General features: G+C 34.0%; 1 non-coding gene across 1 annotated transcript; it reads right to left on the bottom strand.

The window, feature by feature from the left end:
- Positions 1-322: 322 nt before the first annotated feature.
- Positions 323-395, bottom strand: TRNAK-UUU (transfer RNA lysine (anticodon UUU)). The gene has a single exon. It is a non-coding gene; the product is annotated as a tRNA-Lys (tRNA).
- Positions 396-18,349: the final 17,954 nt, after the last annotated feature.

Below are 18,349 nucleotides of genomic sequence, written 5' to 3'. Positions count from 1 at the left end.
AATCACGATAAGCTAATGTAACCTTATTGTTGCATTGAGTTCTTAGCATTTTCTTTATGAAAATAAGCTTTCCGAAGACGGACACAGATGGCACATAGGTACACAATTATAGCAACCTAATATATATTTTTAGAACTAGAAGAAAAATAGTAAAAATCAAACACGAGTAAAAATAATTGTCGAAGCAGCAGCTATATTAAATCGTTTATCAAAGAGACAAATAAAGTTCAAAATGTCAACAGCAACATTTTAAATATTTGTAAAAAAAAAAAAAAAAATGCAACTAAAAAAACGTTAAACTTAAGGGAACAAAAAAAAAGATCGCCCGAACAGGGACTTGAACCCTGGACCCTTGGATTAAAAGTCCAATGCTCTACCGACTGAGCTATCCGGGCTGCGAACCTTCTCGCAATATTTATCAATATAAGTCAGATGAGTAATCGTCAACAGTTTTCACGTGTCTAGTAAATATGCGGTAGCGTTTGCATTTACAATCTTTGCATTTAATTCATCAAAGTTCATTTAACTCGTATAGTATTGCGATGTTCAAGAATTACGTCGTTTAAATATAAACATGCACTATTGATGCTCCGAGGGAAGTAACTGATACACAATAACGAAAAATGTACAATAATCATAGTAAAAATGATAATTTAAATATTTAGTGGGCATGTATTTTTAATTAAGACAAGTTATTTATCGATCTAAACAGATACACACATAATGAGTTAGTCATAATAAATATATTGTTAAAAGCACACTATTATAAAAAAAATATATTGCTGTGTTCACGTTTACATCTTTTTAAATAAGGAACACATTTCACCAAACACTCGTCATAAGGAGTGTGGACCACTGTAATTTTTGAAGATTTCAGGCAAAAGGCAGGTTTATTGCCTTAAGGCAATTTCTCTTCCTACCTACCCGTTTGATTTGAAAAAAAACAGTAAATATTTACACATAAATATTGCAGTAGTATAAACGTTAAAATCTAAAAAATTATAATATATATATATATATCATGCGCGGTCCATCCATATACTTGATGGAACTAATGCTTTAAATTTGACCGCTTAACAATCAGTATCTATATTATTTTTATTTAATAAAAGCAGCTATAAGTTAACTAATCCTTTAAATAACTACAAGAAATATTTTATCATTGGTTTGATGTTTTAATCGAAGCCATCTGAGAAGGGTTCGATGTCCATTCATTAAATAACTTCCTAAAAACTGCGACAAGCCCACACACAACCTTTCGACCACGCAGTTATGCTCGAACTGGTATAAAATTTACCGCGATTTGCCTAATGAGGAACTTCAGCCCTACGGGAAATTGGATACAAAAAATGTTTTCTTACGCGGGGTAAAAATTAGAACATTAAATTGTAGAACAAAGTTTCATGAAAATGTACAGAAAAAATTATAAAAAATATTTTGATAAAAACGCACTACTTTAAATGACGTCACTGGTTCATGTGAATCAACCTATGATCTGAGAGCTATGGAAGATTTCCGGTCTGCTTGTCGCTTCTGGACCAATAGGAAGGACTGAATGAGAATAAGCGGAAATGAACCTCTGACGTTACACGCGGAGTTATTTCAGAAATACAAAACATTGAAAAATCGTAGCGCCGATAATACACTGAAAAACCACTGAACTTCCTCATTCTGGATTATGGGACTTTTAAAGTGCTTTAGTTTCTTTAGTGCGGCCGTCAGTACAGAATTTTACAAGGCCGCGCATGCGCAAATAGAAATAATTAATGTCTTTGGAACCAATCCTAACAAACCCATCCAGGGCTGGTATTCCAAACGAAATTATAGCGCGGTATAGCGCGTTTTTACGTACTAAATACGCATTATAGCGCGCTGTAAATGCGTTCGGAATACCAGCCCAGGTTTATTTTCTATGTACTGTGACGGTTTTATAACAAATTTAGCACTCAAATCGGTTGACACGATGGCATTATAATATTAAACTATAATATATATCTCTATAATTATGGCATAAAATTGCTTGTATACTAGTAAGCACAAATTTTACCGATGTATGTACCATATATATACATTGGACAATAAAATAATTATTAAATGTGGCTCAAACAAATTTAAAAATAAATAAAATGTACAAGCACGCCATTACACGACCCTTATACGCTAATCTGCGATTATTACGAGCTGGGGTATTTGACCGAATTTTCAAAATTATTAGCGAAATGCTTTGTGAGAATTGTTTATAATTTACAGAGTAGATAACATCTATTCTTCGAGTCTAGGCGCCTTTAAATTTGGGACCGGGTGTAAACGAACAATACGATACAAACTACCTTGGATATAGTTCATTGTTCGGGACAAGAATGGAGTAGACGACTATGGAGACGGGATCAGCTGTTGGGTGTTCATTTGGTATGGTAAGGCGGGTGCGGTGGCGGACGTGGGACGAGACACGCACTCGCGCAGTGTGGCTGCGGCGCAGCGGCCGGCGACTAGCGACTGTCTGCTTATTTAGGCCGAGTTCAGCCACAAGGTAACACTGGCAATATCACTAGGCAAAAAAATCTATAAGAAAAGATTCCCGCATCGGCACAAAGTTTAAAATCGAAAAAAAGACACGTTACTCTAGGTATTACAAAAAGCGTATCAGATTTAACAAATATTGCGTTGCCCTCAACAATCTGAAAAAAAAAAAGAAAATCACGATACACGTGCATTAGCGTGGGTCGATGATGTGTGACATTTTTTATTTTTTTAGCGATCAAAGTAAAATGGGTCTAATAAGATGCATTTTGGATCATATTAAACGTCAAAATTATTTTTTTTTAAATTGCATAGTACTTTTGGTCCCTCAACCGAGGTTTGAAGTTTATAACAGTCTGAACATTTTGTTAGTAATCTATGTATTGATAAAATTATTTTTTGTTAGTAAAGATATAATTTAATCATATTACAAATTCGAACACGTTTTAAAACTACTGAAATGCAAAAAGTTTACACTCCGCGGAACTGATTCCGTTGAGCGCCTGGCTAATATTGAAGAAAACAATGCTACCCATTTATTACAAAACAAAGTGCAACTCACGCCCTTAGATGCTTATTTAATAAGGTTTAATGCACATTATAAAATTTAATTGGACTGATTTTCTTACTTAAATACGAAATGACCGCCGCTTTAGCGCAAAAAAATGACTTTTTTGTAAACTTCAAGCTCTGGTTGATGGCCATGAGTAGTATAAAATATCTTTTTTGATATTTTTAGCATTCCGAGTAATCAAAAAGGCAACTTTCGTTTCAAAATTCGGAAAAAAATTATCGGTCCACCTTAATGTATATGCAAATATTTACATAAGAAAGAGATGCAAGGAACGAAACTACTTACGAATTGAAATGCCATCTTTTGCGCGCTTTTAACGTGTCTATTAAATTTATTGACGAATTTTAAAGCAAAGCATTGGGTTATTCATTATTGCCTATTCTTAAAACATACATACACTCAAAAATAATCACGTAATTCTTAAAACCAGTTTAGGATTAAATATATAAATAAAATATTGACAAAGTATTTCGTCGTTGCGCTGCAAAATCCGTTAAGAGATTTTTATTTTTTTAAAAAATTATTTTTACTTTCTCATTAAGATTACACAACTTTGTTTCAACAAAATAAACTGGAATATTTGTTCATAATAAAATGACGTATTTTTTTTTTCGGTTAAGAAATAATTTTTTTTTCAGTTTAGATAAAGAATTTTGATAAATAAGTTTTCGAACATTGTTTTCCTGTCACTGTCTTGCAGATGCCTCCCCGATACTGTGCGAAAAAGACAATGGTTTGGATGGTTCTAGTTCACATAATAAACCATTTTTTTTAGAAACAAAACAATATAGGAACACGCCAATTGTAAATATCTATAATGTGTAAAAAGGTGCTCTGCGCTGGTTTGGACATGTAGAGCGAATGGACAGCGAAATAACAACTTTAACAAATCCAACAAATATTTTAAGATGGATTTGGCAAAAGTCGGAATATTCGGCGCGCGTGCATGAGAAGATCTATGAATGTAGAGGAGGCGAGATCTGAATGCAAAGATAGAGTGATGTGGAGTTCTATCCTCTTTGCCTACCCTTAGGGGGAAACGGCGTGATAGTTTGTTGTTATTATTGTAAAAATAACATTTTTCGAGTGCCATAATTCAGAGAGAAAATACGTGAATACGTTCGTATGAAGAAAAGCCGGACCGCGTTTCCTCTTAAGATTAAACATAATTAAGTATATGTACTTACAAAACTTTGCTATTCAAAAAAAAAATAAAACCGTTCGGATAAACTTTAAAAAAAATGTTGGAACTTTTCATTGGTAAGTAGGTACCTACGTACTTGTTTATGATTGAATTCCAAATCTAAAAATAATAGATATTCAAATATTTCATTTTGGTAGGTTGTTTGTGTTTGAATTCATTTTTTTTAAATAAAGAATTCTTTTAGCAAATGTCAAACTCTGCCCAGGTATGCACTTTAGTCAGGAATGTGATTTTCAAAAATGTATCGAATGTTAGTTGATATTATTTTAGTGTAACCAAAAATCCACGAAAAAATAAATGGGTAGAAATTATAAGGAATTAAATGAAATAATCTGATAGGGATACGTAAAAAAACTAATTATGTTTGTAAACATTAAAAAACCAGCTTTTTTTATACACAAAAAATAACCACCATCCATTTTTTTAATCAGCATTCTCGGCGAATGCAACCCTGGTGATGGATAAAAAAAACATTTACACTCCTAACTTTTTTGTGCTTAATAAATTGAAGATTTTATGAGCTATAAACCTTCTCGTGGCAAAGATGTACATTTATCTGAAAATCGCACGTAAATCGGTCCGATAGTTATAGAGTCCATCGAGGACAACTATTCGAACATTGCCTTTTATATATTTAGATAGATATATGGAAGATAGATATATATTAAATAAGCAAAGGAGCGAGCCAACATGACGTAAAAATATCTACATTCATAGGAATTCCAGGTACCTAGGTATGATTTGATCATTAAATGTGACAAATAGTTGCACAACGTATGTACACAATTATTATGATTATCTTGCGAACGTCACCTAGATTACTTAAATATAATCTCGTATATATTATGTCAATGCTGGAATTTTTTTAAAAAACGTATCACACTGTGATATTCTGTGAATCCACATATACAACACAATCCTTAAGTGTATATTTCAGTAGGTAACATAGCCGTTATTTTACACTAAATATTGACTTTTGTTATATAAATATATTGCTATATAACCGGGACGTGGTCCCGTGGCTAGTGTTGCGGACTCATGGATAAAAGGTACGAGGTTCGAATCCCACTTTACCACAACTTGGCTCCCATTTTCTAATAGTGAGTTCATAGAATTAAGAATATTCCAGAAGGAGCGAGCGTAGAATCATATTTGAATACATCGGACTGTGTCCAATAATTCTCCCACTCCGGCTTACTTTCGCCGCGCGTATGCGTGAAGTCGCCGGGAAATGTTGCTTGATGGGAAAAAATATGATCATAACACAAATATAAGGTTATAAAAATAGTAATCTGTTAATTTCTCTAAATTTTTTTGGTGCACGCGGAAACATTGATTGACACAACAGAGTAGATAAGTAAAGGGTCATTTAATAAGAGTCATTGAATTAATGAACTTTGAACTTAAAATATAAAACAAATTTTATTTGACATAAAACGGATATTTTTATATCGTGTTAAATAATATTTGATGTTTTAAAGATAATGAAGTTCAAATGTCCCCCACGGCGTTGTTTAATCCGAGGTCTAATTTTCATTAGTTCTTTTATTAGATGAGCAAAGTAGGGTAAAAAAAAATCTACCCTGGGAACACTAACGAAATTTCCATTTTGTTTCTTCGACAATCTGACAGATGGAAAAATAAATAAATGTTTATGTGATGCATTTGTTATATACACATTCATTTGCAAATTACAGATGAAATATGATTGCATCCTGTTTCTTTAAGATCCTAGCAGTATTTCTAAACTTTAAAAGGACACAACACGGCATAGTGGAATTCAAATCAGGAGTTGCGTACTGAGCGACGTCTACAAAGAAACTAATGGGTCAAAACGTAAACCTACTCATTTATGAGTAGTTAAATCGCCTTCTGTTTGATGTGCGTATGCGGTTTCTGGACTATTCTTAATTCTATGAGTAAGTTATTTACAACTCGTTGAAAATGGCTCCCCAAAATATAAATATTTGGGTAAATCATAAGGACGCAAATAACAAATTAAAATCTGCAATAATACAACTAATATTAACCCTATGAACGTTTTTATGTGAACATATTAAAAATACATCTAAAACGTTTCAGAGGCAAACAAATTAGATTTTTACCTTTTTATCTAGGACGAGTTTAACAGGAAACCGATACTCATGCGAATAACTTATTGTTTTCAATTTTGTGTTGGTTTTGTGCCATTATAATACGAACAGTTTCCCTTTTCTCGCAATTGTGTTGGTTTAATTTAAATGCTACTGGTATCCAGCTAATTGGAGCTAAAAGCCTGCGATGTCTTAATTAGCTAAAGACCTAATTAGATAAACACGAAAACTTTCAAAACGCTTTTGTAACCTAATCTATGTCGGTGAAAAATAAACTGACGAACGGAAGACCAACTTTTCTCGCAAAGAAGGTACTATGCCACATATTATATTATTTATTATTTTCACTACAATAGAAAAAATAATAGTTTTGGTTGCTGATGTTTTTATTAGTCCTAAATAAATTTTCCGGCATCAAGCCGTTTTTAGTAGTTGCCTAAAACCTTTTTAAAATATTTTTTAGTAAAATTTAATTTTGTGTTTTTTCCTCTCCTTCTGTACCCATAAAAAATATAATGTGTAATCTGTAATTTATTTATTTCTTTATATTGTTATCATGTACTTTGTATTTTGTAAAACAAAACAAAATGACTATTATGGACGACGACGAGATAACAAAATGTCAAAAGTGGAAAAGTAGGAGTAAATTACTCAAATGAAAAAGGGTTAAACGTGGGTGATTTTATAAAAGTATTCGGTTTCCTTTACCTATTCGTCGATTTAAAAAAAAAACCTTTTTTTTAAAATTAAAAGGCATATTGGAAAAGGTTACCCTTTGTAAAAAAAAAAAAAAATCAAAAGTAACTAATACCACGGACGCAATTTCGAAAGGCTTTAAATAAAACGTCAGTTCGTATTACACATACAAAAGTTCGAGCGGTCTATATTAACAAACTATCGACAAACCTTAGCTTTGCAGACCTTGATTCAAAAATTAAGAAATGCTTACATACAAAATCTGAATATTTAATCCTAATTGAAGGTAATTTATAGCGATAAAACGTGCATTCGTGTGGTCGGCGGACTCTGAAGTAGTTCAAAAATCATTATTTTTATCTGTAAAAGAACCACAATAAAGTTTTTTTTTATCTTTGAGAAACACATCCTGTTTTTAATAGTAACAAATAGCCTGAGGTGTAGGATGGGCCAGAAATTGTATCGTATAATTCCAAACTTCTCTATGACCGAAAATAAAAAAAATATGTTTGAACATAATTTTACAGATAAGAAAAAAAGTTTCTGGGTATTTTTTTTCAAACTCTATTATAAATTATGGAAGAAAAAGATTAATTTGCGAGCCAAAATCCTCTTATAAAATGAAACGTTTTTTGTGATTTCTGGGTTTTGTTGAAAATTCATTATATAGGGGTTTGGAAGGAAAAGACTTAATTATTTTACATAAGAGAAAAAACCATTACCACTACCTTATCAAATATTCAACCTGTTTTTTTAATGTTATTAATTATAGAACGTTTATGAACTCTCTTTTCTTATTAACATTTTTTAAGTATCCCGTAATTTATTAACTTTCGTATTTTTGAGAGTGGTTCAGCTTATTGACGACGGAAATGAAAAAATATTATCTCGTTAGTAATGAGGAAGTTCAGCCCTGCGGGAAATTTTTAAAAAAAGATATAAAAAATGTTTTCTTACACGCGGTAAAAATTAGAGCATTAAATTACGTCGAAGTTTCTTAAAAATGTATGAAAAAAGTAATAAAATAGGTTTTAATAAAAACGAACTACTTTGTTCTTCCGAATCAACTAATGATGAGTTGTAATAGATTTCCGGATTACGGTAAGTCAACTGACGAATCAGCAGAACTCATCGAGAAGAAGGGGAAGAGAACTTCAGACGTCACACGCGAAGTAATTTAAAAAGTACAAAACTTAAAAAAATTAAAGCGTTACATAATACTATAGTATTTCTTACTATAATATAATAATTATAGTAATACATACGTAAAATTTGGAATTGGCATAGTTTAATAGTCTATAAACAAATTTGAAAAAAACCACTGAACTTTCTTACTAGCTACTCGGATATTGTATGCTATTTGTTCAGTTGCAAAACCGATGATATTCATTAGACACAAAATCAAACACAGTTTGCATTGGGAAATCAATAGATATGCAATTACGAGTGTTGTAAGAATACTTTTATTAAGTCATTGAAAAACGTCTTAAAGACGGTTTAAATTATTTTGTTATAAAACAATTGAGGGTTGTTATTTTCAACCATTAAAACGGAATGTACTAAAATGTCAAATGATTCGGTAACTGAGCGTACCAGCTAAGAACTTGACATTACGGAACTCTTTACAATTCAAAGTTGGTAAATTGGGGATGGATGGATACCTATGTCTATGATTATCAAAACAAATATATTGAAGGAAAAAAACATCAATTATACGCCAACTTTGTGAATTCTAATCTGAATTGAGAATAAAATTTATTTCAATAAGGCGGGAAAATATTTTTGGAAGGGAATATGGAAGTTTAAGCATTCACAGGGCTTACGACTTGTCATTGGCTGGTTTAAGTGATCGCTTTACATTCACCATTCTGCCTAAGTTTAAGTATGAGAGAATGTGGATGTTCAAACTTAGGTAGAATGGTGAATTTTACAATGTGTAAAAAGATAACTTTAGACAGTTAATGACGGATCATAAGCCCCGTAAATGCCTAGACTTCCATATTCTCTCCTCAAGCAATTTTCCATTTTTGTTAAAGGAAATTTCAATTTTGATAACTCCCTATAGGTGATGGAATCCAGTCTTGTCTACAAATATTTAGACATAGTTTACTAGACGTATGCGCCGATCAAAAAATCGTCAGCGGCGGCGCAAGTCCTTAAAATTGTCGGCGGCGTTGGTGGCGTAATCCGCGTAAAATTGACCAGGTGATTTTGAGAACAGATACGTAATTTTTTCAATTTTATTATCTGGAACACCTCTTAGATTCTACAAAAATGTGTTTGTTCTCATTAAACATAAAAGGCGAAACAGATATCTGACACTATCCAGTGTCCGGACTATTTTTACTATCCGGCCGGATACCGGATAGTAGCTCAATATCCGGCGGATACTTATATATTTGTTAAACAGTGAAAAATTCATGAAATTAACGTCACTAAATTGATTTCTTGATACCGAACGTGTTTGGGAAGAAGGAAGTAACCTTCATTATTTGAAAAATGGACTATTTTGCATAAAAAACGTTCGTCAGTGTAGCTCGGATGTACTAAACACGCCGCGACAAGTCAGATACAATGATTCGTATATCCGGCTAGCCGGCTTTGGAGCTCGCCGAATATCCGGTATCCAGTCTATCCAGCCAAACCATCACCTGTTTCATCACTAGTTTTTACTAAATGCAGACTAAATTTATGAATAAAAGCATTTTTAAAGTAAATAACATAGTATTTCTTTTCCATATCAGTAACATTATGCTGGAGCTAGTTACTAGAATCAATCTCGCGACTTCAAGTATGGTTGTCAAACTCGGTAAAGACTAAACCACAATGTGAATAAGTGTATCCAGATTTTAAATCGCAAGATAATTTTAAAGAAATGAGGCTGGTTTGGATAGTTAATTGGGTGTTGGTGAATGATTTTTAATAATATTTACTACGTAAAAAATTCCATTCATAATTTCTATCGCTATAAAAATAATAAATCACAAACGAACGACTTACTTAGATACAGCTCATAAACACTTATTATAAACCAGTTCTGCTCGTCAAAGTTGACATAATATTATGAGAGTTTTCAAGACTCGTGTATCTTTTATATTTAGGACAACTAGTAACGCTAGACTAGTATTGACGCAGAATGTCTAATAAATTGAGATATTATCTGTAAATAGAGATACCTACCTATGGAATTTTCTTTACATGCTCTCTGTCTCCTAGCGGATTAAGCATACAGTTCTGTGTGTGAAGTAGAACCAGAATTCTGGACGAGTGCTTTCGACTCGATGGCTGCTCTCGGGTGAAAATCCTAAATAAGTGGAGATAAGTCCGCCAAGTAGTGTAGTCGCCCTGGGTTCGATTCCTGGGATGATAGACATGAAATATTAATTAAAAAGGTGGTTCACTGCAATATTCAATGTTCCTGGACAGGCATCTGAAGCGAAAGGCTGATCACTTAACTTCCAAGTAACAGATGATCGATGCACCACCTGGTGCGGACAATGCTATGATATGATGATGTAGTTCCGACAGCGTTATACTACGCCAGGAAATGTTAAAAACAACAAAATAAATGGAAATTACTATCCACTTCACGATTTTTTTGTAATTTCATCTAAAATCTGTTAAAATATACTGGTCGCGTGTTTATGCTCTAGCTGAAATAATTTATGCCTTCGTTTCCTTGTGCTAATATTTTATTCCTCGCTCGATGCCACATATCGACAATCATACATATAGACAATCAGTGGTGATGCATTGAAGATGTTAGGATTTGTTCTGCGTACTGCCAGGGTTTTCGAAAATACCCGCGTACTGAGAACTCTTTACAACTCCTTGGTGCGAAGTAGACTCGAGAGTGGCTCGATGATTTGGGGGCCACATGAACTGAAGTACTCTCTTATGATAGAGAAAATCCAAAAGAAGTTTCTGAGATATCTCTACATGAGAGAGTGCGGGTATTATCCTTGGCTCTACCCGACCGAGTTTCTCCAGGGTATGCTTGGCTACAACAGTTTAGAGACTAGAAGGAATGTGTATTTGACCACACATTTTTATCGATTGTTGCGCGGTATGATTGATAATTCTGAAATTATGATGAGCATTGGTTTGTATGTTCCTGATAATTACCTAAGACAGCGTCAGCATAGATTGTTTCATATTCCGATATTCAGGACCAACCTGCCTATGGTTATGCCTGTTGGAAGAGCTACCGCTATGTTGAACAACATCGCTCTGGATATTGATCTGTTCCATGTATCCGAAGGGGTTTTCCGGAGCAGGATTCTTCGACTCCTTTGACATGAGTCTCTTTCGTGTATTTTTTTTCCTTTTTTATAATATGTACGTATTGAATATATTTTTGTAATGTATATGTTATATTTAAAATAAATAAATTGAAAAAAAAAAAAAAAAAATATGTAGTAAGTCCTTTATAATCAAAAAACGTGCCCTAATACCTTGGGTATGTGTAAAATAGTTTTGAAAAAAACATTTAAAAATTAGAATCAACTAGTTAATGAATAATTAAATTACGTAGCTTGGTAATACTGACAGTTGGTATTTAAAGCCAGAATCGCCATCACACCCGATGACACGAGGCTCTGCATCAATCACACTAGACTCTAGATCTTCCTGAATGAATACTTTTGAGAGGCCCGAAACAACGTGTACCCTGATCTTGAATCGCTTCAGATAAAATGTAGTCGGCTTTTCATTTCTCCTTCTTCACACTAAAATTTCCATTTTTAGATTGAATTACGAGTTACGCATTTTATACGCGAGCTATATTAAAATAAGCAATTAAGATATCATTTAATTGGAATATAAGCTCAATCAACAAGCAGACAATGCTCATGCTTCGACAGGTAGTGAAGAAATATGTAAATAAGCAGAAATCAGGCTAAAGTATTCGAGTACCTAATTTATTCGGTGAGGTGAAATATCTCGGTATTACTTGGTGGTCTTCAAAATTAATTGCACACGGCAAACTGTTATTCGTTATTACTACCTTTATCGATGGCTTTAATAAGTCCTGCCATCTCGCTCGCTATCACATTTCGTGCGGGAATAAACGAGATATAAAGACAAATTATTTGCTTCAGAATGCATACTAATCACTGCATTCCTTGCAGTCGCAGACGAAACTGTTGATGGGCGTTTTAATATTGCAACTATACCGAAACAATTTGTTTTATGAAGAAAAGTGTGTAAGAGAATCAGTCATTACTGGAATAAAAAAAACTAGAAGAAAACTGATGCATTTTCCGGAGTACATTTGTTTTCTGGTAACAACAAATAATGTATTCTGCTGGAAAGATCTGTGAATTTAAACATTTCGTTCAAGGCTTAAAAGAAAAGAATATGAAACAACCCTACGCAACGAAGCTCTGTCTTGAAAACCGTAGCATGACCTCAGAATGGCTTCTTACTACAAATCACTGTTTTATGAATTGCGGTCTGCGTGAAGATCTAATATCGCGGGATGAATAGTTCGGACGAGGATGCCTCCCTCGGATTAGCGGCTACCCGTGTGATATAACCTGTCGTAATTAGTGAAATATGTGGTAAAATGGTCAATACTTAAACCGGTGAGGTGATAAATTACCTGTGGAAATCGGTCCACTTACCGCATTGCGACGTGAGGCGAGAGCTATGTCGATACAGGCATAGAGATCACGGTCTTAGTCGACCAATGAGAAAGATCAGTGGTTTTATTATTTTTTATTTGTTAATATACTATGAAACAAAGCCAAAATAAATTGTTACATTTTTTATATGTATATCGTATTATTAGCGCTATGATTTTTTAATGTTTCGTGTTTCTGAAATAACTCCGCGTGTGCCATCAGAGGTTCTCTTCCGCTTATTCTCGATCAGTTCTGCCATTGGTCCATTGACGGCAAGCAAACCGGAAATCTTCCATAACTCTCTTATCATTCGTTGATTCATATGAACCAGTGACGCGGTTCGTTTTTATTAAAATATTTTTTATATTTTTTTTCGTACGATTTCAGGAAACTTTGCGGTACAATTTAATGCTCAAAGTTTTACCGCGCGGAAGAAAACATTTACTGTATCAAATTTTCCGTATGGCTGAAGTTCCTCATTGAGTGATATGCAGTATATACTGCATACCATACGGATCATCGGCGTATGGGAAAATAATTATTGCTGGAATGGTCGACGGGTACATACGAATATAAACGAGAAACGTGGTGTAAGTCAGCGAGCTACGTCCGATATTAGTGTAGAACACCCATGCACACAAATGATTTTTTTGACATTTCTGATATATTTCATATATGTGATGTATTTAAGCAAATTAAATTGTAAATTTAATTATTCACATGGCGGCGCAACAGCTAATGAATTATGTAATCTTGATATAAAATTCATGTCACGTTACCACTATTAATTAATAAAAAACAATTGTTTGAAGAACCTTATGCACAGGGAGTCAACAATTAACGAAACTTCCATTATGAACACATAAAATATTAATACGCGGAATGAATAAAACAAATAATATTTTGACACGTAAATTATACGAGGGGCGTTCAATATATTCTCGGTATTGATATGAAGGAGTGCAACTATGAATGTATAGTTAATTACATCGTTATATTGCACTCATTAGTAGTGTAAGTACAGAGTTTAATAACAAATGGATCATTAGTCATTGAGTAGCTGTCCACGAAACACGAGCAAGATGAGTCATTTCGCAAAGTTAAACAAACTCTAGTATCGTGCTGTTATAAAATTCCTCACCAAATAAGGAAAAAAATAGAAAACCATCCACAAAGAGGTGTCAGAAGTTTACGGGGAGTCTGCTCCTTCACTATCGACGGTTCAAAAGTGATCTAGTGAATTTAAGAAGGGCAGAGAGACCATAGAAGACGACGAGCGATCCGGTCGTCCAATCGAGGCCAGTAATGAAGAAAATGTGGATAAAATAGAAAAAAATAGCTGAGATTACTAGCCTATTCACCGGTACCATTGTTTTTATTTTACACAACCGCCTACACATGTCAAAAGCCAGTGCAAGATGAGCGCCGAGATTCCTAACGCCACTCCGAAAATATCACCGCGTACAAAGCGGCAAAGGGTTTTTGGAGCTCAGTGGGGAAAATTCTAAAGAAACTATTGAATCCGCAGGGAAGGTCATGGCTACAGTTTTCTGTGATTTCCAAGAAATTTTCTGATAGATTACAAGAAAAAGGGCATCAATATCACTGGAGAATACTATTCTAGCATCTTTCATCAATTGAGGGAGGCAATCAAAGAGAAAAGGCGGGGAAATTGGCCAGAGGGATACTGGTCCTTCACGACAATGCACCGGTGCACAAGGCTCAAGTTGCAAAGGCTGCAATTCGTGAACCGTATAGTCTAGACCTGGCACCAAGTGATTTTTTTCTGTTTCCAAATCTAAAGAAAGACATTCGTGGGAAACGATTTGACGACGATGACTCGTTCAAAGCGGCGATTAATGAGCATTTTGACAACAAACCGGTATCATATTTTTTTGAAGGTTTAAATTAATTGATTTCTAGAAGTAACAAGTGCTAAGATATTAGGAGTAACTATATTAAGAAATAAAAAGATAATTATTAACCTAAGCCTTTTCCTTCATACCCATACCGAGAATATATTGAACGCCCCTCGTACTTCTAATAAAATTAAAGGACATATATGTACTCGAATGCAAGCATACCGGTGACGGTTATTTGCCCCATGGCCACGGATCGGTGTGAAATTGTAAGTTGTCGAAAAAATGTGTTTTTTTAAAACTAATATGAAAAAATCTGTCAATATTTTCATTGGATTTGAATTTTAACCCTCCCATGCCTGAGGCGGGTATCTAGGGGACCCCAGGTAGCACATTTGTTCAATACCTTTTTCGTTAATCATCATATTGATTTAATTTTTTGCATAATCTTACCCCATAATTTTAAGAATGTATCAAAAATATAAAAATATTTTTCGGCCGAATTCTTTCAATAATGGAATAATGGAATTCAATAATAATTCATATTTGCCTTTGCTTTCCCCTCGCGCCAACAGCAAGCAATACAATTAATTTACTCAGCAGTTAAGTAATCTTTGATATAGTCCGGGAGGTAGGGTTGTATTTTAGGTAGTGTTTTTACGCCGATCGATTGTTGTTTTTTTCGATAGATCTGGTATGACTAATGATAGAACCGAGCGTCAGCTGATGCACCCGCGGTGGGTCTGGGAGTGGGAGGCTGCAAAAGTGGTAAAAAAAAGTGATGCCAGCTGAAATAAAAAAAAATAGTTTGCATCATAGTGAGTTGAAAAAAAATCGTCAGCTGCATTGCGGTGGGGGGGGGGGGAGAGATGCAGCAGCTGCTTGCATGAACTTTAAAAAAAAAACACGTAAAATAAAGTTATAGTGCGCCGCGCCGGATAAAATTTAACTAGGTGATTGTTTCTATAATTAAAAGTACGAAAACAACAATCAGCTGCGTTGGTTGTGGTGGAAAGTACGCCAGCTGACGTAGTGAAGATCGAGCAATTCACGGAATCTTTCAGGGTCCAGCTGACAGAACTTCTTTCAGCCCGCCCCCAGCGGACTGATAATTTTTGGAAATGTAATTATTAAACTATCATATTGTCAAATTTCAACCGACATAGTGACAATTGAATGAAAATATCAGGAAAAATAAATACACGCTAACAAAGCGTTCTCTACCGCTATAGCGTCCAAAACACCAGCCCTGGCTAAAACATATGTGTCGGTCGCCTTCCATTACAAGGAAATAATTATCGCGAAACGTATAAAATTATTGAATTAATCAGCTCGTCCTTGTTAGCTTAAACTATAAATAATTTAAATAAACTGATAAGAGATTTAAGTTTAATAAATAGTTTATTAAAAATACAAACGAATTAAAAACCGAATGATACTGATAACGCTTTGTAAATAATTATCAAACAGAAAAATAAGCATGTTTATTCATTATATTTTCTGAGAATCTCATGAACCTTATAAGTTGTAAACAAAATATATGCATAGTGACAATGAGGATGTTCAGTGCTACGGAAAATTGGACATAAAAAAGCTTTTCTAAGTAGTAAAAATTAGAGCATTTAATTGTACGACGAAGTTTCTCGAAGATGTATGAAAAAAATATTGAAAATAGTTTTAAAAAAATGAACTACTTTGAAACGTCACAGGTTCAGGTGAACAATAACCAATCAATTATAGCGTTGTTATGTGTTTAGATAGATTTACGGTTTCCAGATAGTCATGTTTTTCAACTTGTTCGACATTGTAAGAAATGAGGGAATAAGAGAACGGACGCAGAAAACTCCTGTGACAACTGCCATAAAGCGAAGGCAATATGGTTGGCTGGGCCATATAGTGCGGATGCCTTCTGAGATTCTTAAACACTCTTGCCTACTTTACATGGTTTTCGATGTCCTGGATGTCCGCTGCTGACTGTTCGTCAGCAGTTCATGTCCGAACAACGGGACGCAAACCTGACTTGAGAGAACGCACGGAAGCTGGCAGTCGACAGAGATGTCTGAATGCTCTTTGTAGATACCATATACTGCAAGTGGAGAATTGAAATTATGATTTTTTTAATGATTAGTGTGATTTGACAGCCACGGGGTTCTACTTTTAAAAGTCAATGTATCACAAAAATAAAACAATTGGGACACGTCGATGGTAAATATCTAAAGTCTGTAAAAAAATCGTTATTCTAGTTCCGTAATCCTGGGATAAAATTCTGGAATACATTTAAAAGAAAAGTCAGACCGCGTTTCCTCTTCAGATTAAACATAATTAAATATACTTACAAAACTTTGTGTCATAATGCTTTTTTGTAACCATAGAAAGAGGTTTGGTTTTCTAAAATAAAACCATCGAAATATTAATACACATAGACGCACCCTGAGCCCTTTAAAATTATGACACTTAACTCATGCCCAAACACTCAGTAATGCCCAACGCGTATTTGGTCGTCCTTTAACCGCTAGCCAGGTTTTGACGTGAGCTCGACATTTAATTAGAAACCAAAATGCTTGATTGTGTTGTGAAGGCGTGTAAAAACTATTCGAATAAACGTAAAAAACTATGTAGCAACTTTTCATTGGTAAGTAGGTACCTAGGTACTTGTTCATAGTTGATTTTCTAAACTTAAAATATATAATTTACAAATATGGAATTATTTTTGCAAATATCAAACTCTGCTCTTCTTTCAAACGGGGGTGTACTTTATGTAGGAATACCACATCGTATTAGCCGAAAAATCACATGTTGTTTCTTGTGGATTACGATTTTTTTTACATAGTGTGTGTTTAAAAACGGCTAAAAAAAATTAAGAAAGTTATTTAAATTAGTACGGTTTTAAGAAAAAATCCGTTTCCGATTTCTATACAATTACTCTGGTTGTGTTGTGTTGCCCGGGAACTCCACTCCCAAATAATACCTATCTAGTAAAACTAATTTATCACAATAAATGGATCTAGGTGTGCTGAGCTAATTTTCCGAAAATAATTTGGCCCTTACGCTTTATTCGACGTGCCACAGATCTGAAATCTAAATATGCCTCCTAAACGGGTGGAAAATTTAAATCCGTGATGACCATTAGCAACCCTTGACGTCACACGGAAATCTATCCGCCCATTTTTCACACTGACAAAATGAAGCCATTAGATTACAATATTGACGCAAGATAAACGACTTTATTATTATTATTATTTATTCATTTTTTTAAAAGAAGTATTAGCTTTCTTATAATTTACCCGAATATTCCAATTTCGCTGGCCATTTTCAACGAGTTGTAAATAACTCACTATGAGAAAATGGAAATGAAGTTGGGGTAGAGTGGGGTTCGAACCTCGGACCTCTGATGCGTGAGTTCGCAACTCTAGCCACGGAACCACAACCCGATTCATACCCGATTTTAACCTATATTTATTAATCCAAGCACTAACCCTAAGAGTTTTTTTGTGAGATGTAGAGATTTGCTGCAACTTTTCAAAGTACATTTTCTTCTAGTTCAAATTATCTGCATCTGACGGGGCACTGAATTGTTATACAAATTAACGAGTTTTTAATTATATTAATAAGTTCTTAATTATATATATTTATTAATGCTGTTTAAAAAACATAAGTTGGAAATCTCTCGCAATTTTCAACTGTTTTTTTTTCTATCCAATATATGAAATGATAAAAAAATGTTTTATTATGCTCAATAAAAATTAGAGCATTTGTAGGGCAGTGTCTCGAAAGTGTAT

This window comes from Micrasema longulum, unplaced genomic scaffold (assembly GCF_059751315.1).
Source record: "Micrasema longulum isolate JH-2025_06_02 unplaced genomic scaffold, ASM5975131v1 h1tg000792l, whole genome shotgun sequence".
Taxonomy (NCBI): domain Eukaryota; kingdom Metazoa; phylum Arthropoda; class Insecta; order Trichoptera; family Brachycentridae; genus Micrasema; species Micrasema longulum.
Note: the sequence above shows the minus strand (reverse complement) of the source record. Positions and strands in the feature narration are given on the sequence as shown.